Here is a 7,363-nt window from a genome sequence, read left to right as displayed (position 1 = left end):
GTCCATTTCTCATGCACACATGCACACTGCACTTTACAGCCCTGTGGCAATATCAGCTCTGGGTCAGAGTCCACCTTCCAGGGCAGCCCTGCTCTGTCACCCCATGGAACTGTGTCCCCATGGCGGGCAGCTGTGGCGGCCTCTCCCATATTGCCCTGGTCCACTAAACTGTCAAAGACAGCAATGCTCAAACAAAAATAGGATGCAGCAGTGTGTCTCCTTCTTCTAATTAATAAAAGGTGCCTAAGGTTGTCCAAATTCAGTCTGTTTCCCCTAGGAAGAAGTAGGACTGGAATGTCAGGAATTCTAGAGGTGCTAACTTCTAAGAAATACCACATGACAGATCTCAAGAGAATCCTGATGAAGAAACTACAGGGCAGAATTTGGGAATCAAAAGTGAAAGGACTCAGATTCAGGGACAAACACATAATGATTAGGTCATGAGGTAGAAGACTCCCACAGCGCTGAAGGTCGCTGCTCCCTGATCCCTGGGCCGCACCTTCCAGGTGAGAGAAGGATGCAGACAGGAGATTGCCCTTCCTAGCAGAGACTCTGGGCAGATGGCATTTTCCAGCTTGGGTCTCAGACTTTATTTAGGGCTTTATTTCAAAGACAGCCACATACCATTTTCTCTGTGAGGTCCTCCCATGAGGCTGAGAACTACAATAATTTTTGCAAATATGTCAGTCACTTGGACTGAATTTTAATAGGCTGTTAGCAGAGGGTGGTTAAAGCCATGTCTAAATGAAGAGAGGAACTTTTGCTCTTCCTGGATGGGTTCTGCCCGGCTTGCCCAGTAGAGTTAGCCTGAACCCATTATCCACAACCCTCTCCTTCCTCAATAAAAATGCTGAAAGGAGCATTTTTTTTTTCATGATTAACCACAGTGTCCAAATGAGTTTAGTTTCAGGATATGTTTTCTTAGACTCATCTGTAAGAAGAATAAGAAATTTAAATTATAAACTTAGATGTTTAGGTAATATTCTCTGTCCACTTTGCATAGAAAAAGTTGACCCAAATGTTCTATTTATAGGGAAACTCTTTTTTGGGGGGAGTAATATTTAGGTGGGGAGGGGTGATATTGTCATGGAGTTTGTCATCTATAGGAAATAGTTTCACAGTGGCTATTGTGAAAGTTCAGTCTAAGCTAGATAGTAAGTGATGGCTACCGTGGAACTATTTGTTCAGGGTACATCTGACTGAAGATCCTTCCAGTGAGTCAGTTTTCATGCTTATTATTCCAACTTTCTCTTTCACATCTAATTAGTTTCACTCAAATGTTAATATCAATCTTAGCCAGTAGGCAAACACAATTTGGTACAGTTTAGACCTTGACTATTGAACATATATTAATTTTTCAAATGTTAAGCTTTTCGTGGTTATTAGGATTCGATTCATTAAGCTGACAGCCAGCTTGATAGTCTTTCTAGATTGATTGGACAAAAGGCGCATGCACATATTGAGGGAGGAAAGTGGAGATGTCAGGATGGTTATGGAGAAGAGGCCAGCTGTTAATAGCTTCAACACATTCATCCAGAGTTTTAGTTTTATTTTTTACATTTTGGCGGCTGGTTGGTGCGGAGATCCAAACCCTTCATCTTAGTGATTTTTAGCACCAAATTAAACTTGCTCTGGAATTTGCTAAGAGCCTTGGTGAGGCTGAAACACAAATCAGACAGAGGGATGCCAAGCAGGCTGGGTGGGAACAGGAGGCAGCACTTTTGAGCTGCAGGGAGTGGACGGAGGCAGACAGAAGAAGGGACCGTAACTCTCACTGGGGACAGGTGGGCTCACTCCGCGAAAGCAGTGAAGGCCAGCGGCTTCCCAGGAGTGATTCAGCCACCCACGAGTCTACTGTGAAGGTACTGTGAAGTACCTGAGATACATAAATACACATGTACACACACACACACAGATGTACACACATATACACATGTACACACGTCCACCAACACATATACACACATACACATGTGTACACACACACGTACACACACCCACACATCCTAAAGATACCCCAAGAGGAAATACCTTTAAGTTGAAAAGCAAGATATTTTTGAGCAAAAAATAAAAAGTAAATACATGCTTTACTTTTGCCCATGTAATTTCTTTCTAATTAATATCATTAGTAATTTTAAGATATCAGATTCTCAGAAGGCAGAGCACACATGTATTGGTCATGCTGCTGCTGTAGGAATCCTGGTGCTCAGTAAGTGTTTCCAGGAAAGGCATTCATGGACTGAGAGTCCCAGTCCCAATCATTGTTGTTTTGTGCAGCCCACGGCTCCGCGTGAACAGTCATCAATCACTTACTGAAATGGATAATGACGGGCTTTCTCCTTTACTCACCTCATAGCAAGGATGTCAGAGCAGGGATGGGAGGAGCAGGTGGAGACATGCGGAGCCTCCTGTCCTCTACCATCTCGTCTCAATGCCCAGAGCCTGCTGCCGCACAAGGACTGAGCAGGAACCTGGGCAGAAGCCTCTGCGAAAGTTCCTTTGCACCGCGTTCTGTAGCGTGAGCATCTCAGATTCCCATCAGTCGCCTGGTTCAGCTTCTCCGTCCTCAGACTACCCACTCCCTGCCGGCGGCCCGTCATCCTTCATTACTGGGAGAAATTACAAGTATTGTGTAAACAATTACAAGTATTGTACAAACAATGAACATGCTGGTTTGGCCCATCTATTTGTAAGAAAAGCATGTGGGGTTTTATGGAAATGAGTTACAGCTTGGAGCTCCTGGCACAATCACAAATATCTTCAGCACAAAATGCTCAGTTTATGTATCTCTTCTGTCCTAAATGTGCAACTCACTAGTAGGGTTTGCATTTCATTTTCTGAAGATCTGCCAACTGGTGACATCAGTGAAATTGTTTTCACCAAAGTGTGCTACATACAAAGAAATGGTTATGGTTATTTTAATAGTAGTTTTGCAGCTCATTGCTGAGCATTCCTATATCAGAACGTTAAGGACTATACTAATTATCACTGCACGTGCAACTCTAAATCCATTGATATTTTCATCTTTGACTCCTAATAAAATCTAGATGTCTCTGATCGACCTTCCAGTTGGATAGGTGTGGTGGTGGTTGTTCTGGGGGAAATAATCTAATCCAAAGGGCTTGGAGCTTACTTGCCAGATGAGCAGAGACAAACTGCCCCCTGAGGCTCCTCAGGTTTTGATGGTGTGTAGTGAGATAACATATACAATATTTCTTTCCAAACATAAAGTGCTAAATAAGTGTGAATTGGGTATTATTTGCTTTCCCATCATACTGCATAGAGTCCAATGGAGAGGATAATGCTGACTACTCAGGGAGCTTAGTAGCTATTGAGTTGGATATTGTACTACTGGCCGCATGGAGCAGTACATACTGTACAATCTCTTTATGTATCAAAATAGAAAATTATGATGGGGAACTAGAAAATACATATGCCTCCTTATAAACTCAGAGGCAGCTACTGAATAAAATGGTTTTGGATTTTTAGTGAAGTAGTTTTCTTTTTGTTCTTTCTTTTTCATATTTTCCTTTAAAAAATTCCAAGTGTAGTGGATTGAATTATGTCCCGCAAAACTCACTGAAGTTTGAATTGTGTTCCCCAAGTTTTATGTACTAGAAACTTGGCCCCCACAGTGACTGTTAAGAGAGTGGGAAATCCTGTTATGGTAATTGAAAGGTGGAGCCTTGAGGAGGTGATTAGATTGTAAGACCATGCATAGTGAATGGATTAATAATGGTGGTCAGGGGTATAGTTCTGAGGGTTTTAAAAGAGGAGAGTCTGCCTCTCTCTGCTCTCTCTGCTTCCACCATCTAGCAATGTGAGGTGTCACTGTTGCCACCACCAGATATGCTCCTTAGACTTCGGACTTCTGAGCCTCCAAAACCATAAGCAATAAATTCAGTTTTCTTTATAAATCACCCAATTCCAGGTATTTTGTTCTAAGTAACAGAAACAGACTAATACATCATGTAATGGTCTTCTATTATATTGCCTTGAAGAAACAAATTGTGAAATGTCAGAAAATAACTTTATTTTTTTCTTTTTAAAATGAGCAGTTTAGTCAGCACCCTATACAAAAAAAAAAAGAACAAAAAGAACCCCAGTATCTTAAAAATTGCCCATCAGCCCCACAGACTGATTCTCACCTTTGCTAATTTTTCCACATAGAGGACTAATTAATTAATTAATCACGCACTTGCTCAGCAGATACTGAGTTTCTACTACATGGTTTGATGGAATCATTAGGGCTCAGCCTTAAATACTAATCCTCAAAGGCTTATCCATTCCCTAAATCTGATTCAAAGAAAAAGACATCCCAGAGAAAGGCCCCTCATATTCCTCAGAGCCTGGAAGTCAGCAGCTCCTTTAGAAGAGTAGCCTGTCAGAAATAGGAATGTGCAAGGAGAGAGAGAATCTTCTGGAAAGATTTAATTCAGTGTCATGTATTTGAATGATGAGCATCAAAGCTTGAACATCAGTAATCACTGTAAAAGCAGAATGTCTTACATAACTTACTGAGACCAATGACCACCAGTGAGAGGCCTCTGTCTTGTACCACAAACCTTATTTGCTGATCTCTGATGGTCTGAGGCAGAGCACAGCCATTTGGCAGAGTCTGGTGTTCAGGAAGAAGGAGGCATGACACTGGGGACATCCACACCCCAGTGGTCAGGCTCTTGGGATTTATGGCCCAAGAACAGGCGAACATCCAGACTCTGGCAGGAAAGCCTGCTGCCTGTTTCTGGGAAATTCCAAACTTAACTTTGCAGGCCCCAGAGATTTAGATAACTGGTTATTTATTTAAAGTAGTTTCCCCATGTCCATGCTGTGATTGGGACTACAAATATTTAGCCAGACAATGAAATGCTATGCTTAGGTTGTATCTAAATACTGTGGAATCCATATTTATTTTAGCGTATTCCTTCAAACTGTAAATACAGTGATACAATAGAAAGTTTTCTTCTTAAAAGAAAAAAAAACATTTTTTTTCATAACTTTAAATTAAGTCAACTTTACATTGATAGAAACGATGTGTTATTCAAAACCGTAAAGTTATTCTTTATAAAAATATTCCTCTCTTCATTTTCAAGTAATTGATACAAGATATAGGACGATCCCATGTTAATTCCAAGAAATGAGCTATCTGGTTCTTTAATTTATTTCAATTATTTATGTTTTTCTATATGCCTCTATTACTAAATCATAATTGGTGCCTGCAGATAAGGGGAGTTAACATAAAATAAGCAGTAAACCGTGAAGTTGGCTCATTTTGGTTTTATGTATCTTTTGGAAATGAATAGGATGCACTCCCTAATTTGGGGGAAAGCTATGGGATATAATCCTATCAATAGGCACTAGGTGGGCCCTAGTAATGGCATTCTATGATAAATATAGGAGAAAAAGAATATTAAAATCACTGAAAGTAAATTATTCTTAGTTGTTTTAAAACGGATACCACTTACTGATTTCTAGCTTTGTGATAATGTAAAGACAGACTTTCCTGTGTCATTGGTCATCTCTTTAGAAATATCTATCTTAAAAAGATCCCAGTATATAATTCCAAGGGTGAGTTTTTTCCTTGATATTTTGTTTTGCATTTATTTTGTAAATTTTTGACATTTATTTTATGTTGTATTTGTACCCCACATTAATTAAAGTATCCACAGTTTAATATGTCTGATGTGAAATAGGACCTCTTTGTCTTCTGGAGCTTCCTCTAACACTTCTACATAAAGAGAAATCTCTACTTTTATAATTTCTGTATATGTGCAGGGTGAAATTATTATTTAGTTTCAATCATCTTTGTACTGGGAGATTTATACATTGTCAAGTTGAATTCCTCCTTCACTCAGAGGGCTGTAGAGTGTATCTGATAGAAGATTTTCAGGAGGCCAGAGAATCAAGTTGAAGAAATTATTAACGTGTTGAGAGACTACCAGCTGCTTTGAGTCAAAACATTGCCACCTTTTCCCCCTTTGGAGATTTCAGGTAAATTGCTAAACTCCAGGTAAATTGCTAAGGCTGTGCTGTCTGACTTTTCCTACTAGGAAACATGAATTTAATTAAAGCAAGGATCCACAGGGAGATACTATTCTCACTGGCTCATGTTTTGAGTCTGATGCTCAGTATTAGAGAATCATATTTCTAAACTTCTAGGAAGCTGAGCTAAACATGCGTGGAGCATCTATCTGTTGTTTAAAATGGTTTCATGTCAGCTAAGTGTTAAAATCACAGCAGCTAGAAAAGGCCGATGAGCACTCCATGGAGCAGATCATGTATCAGGGTCTGCAGAGTACATTATGGACAGTCCTGTGGTTTCAACCAGGATGAAAAGGTGAACTGTGCTGAAATAGTAGATCTACGGATCTATAGGTCATTTAGATTTTCACAATCTGCAGTCCAGCTCACGGGAATCGAGGTTGCCAAATTCACACATTTTTGTAAATAGAATTACTGTTTTTACTTCCACATAGAAATAGAGTATCATTAGTATTAGGTATGGCGTGGGCAGAAGGAGGTGTGCTACTCAAGTCTCTTTGGTTGCATCTGACTCAAAGCAGGTAAGGTACAAGGAAGGAGTGGTTCGGCAGCGGGTGACTGACTTCAGGGACAATTGAATGTTGACTAATTGCTCTGCTAATTGCCCCTATGTCTATCTGCAGGTTGGATTTTTCAGCAGGCTAGTTAGAGTCATAGCTACCAGTGTCTCTCGTCTCTGATTTTTTCCATGGTTTTAGTTAACCGCAGTCAACCATGGTCAGAAAATATAGGTGAATGTAATGCAATGAGATATTTTGAGAGAGAGAGAGAGAAAGGCCACATTCACATAGTTATTACAGTATATTGTTACAATTGCTCTCTTTTATTTTTAGGTATGTTGTTAATCTCTTATGTGCCTGATTTATAAATTAAACTTTATCTTAGGTATGTATGTATAGGAAAAACATTGTATATATAGGGTTCAGTACTATCTGAGGTTTCACACATCCACTGGCGGTCTTGGAATATACCTACCATGGATAAAGGGGGATTACTGTAGTCCCCCTGAAAAGTCTCAGTTTAAATTTGGAAATAAATAATTAAAAAACAATAAAAAGAAGAAGAAGATCATAGGGCAGGATCTGATTGGGACATACACTCCGGCCCTCCAGTGGACAGTTACAGTGGGGTGGGGGAATGTTATTGATCTGTTGTGTGAAGTGTTTATCTTTCAACAAACTACAATCCAGAAAAGGGGGAGGGTAAGAAGTAGTGGGTGGGACTTTATCTAGTTTGGCCCTGGGTGCAAGGACACTGTTGTAGAAGGGGAGCCACCCTCTCCATCTCTCTCTGCAGTACACCGGAATGTAGTCCACCTCTC

The sequence above is a fragment of the Galeopterus variegatus genome, unplaced genomic scaffold (genome assembly GCF_000696425.1).
Source record: "Galeopterus variegatus unplaced genomic scaffold, G_variegatus-3.0.2 Scaffold533, whole genome shotgun sequence".
NCBI classification, from domain to species: Eukaryota; Metazoa; Chordata; class Mammalia; order Dermoptera; family Cynocephalidae; genus Galeopterus; species Galeopterus variegatus.
Note: the sequence above shows the minus strand (reverse complement) of the source record.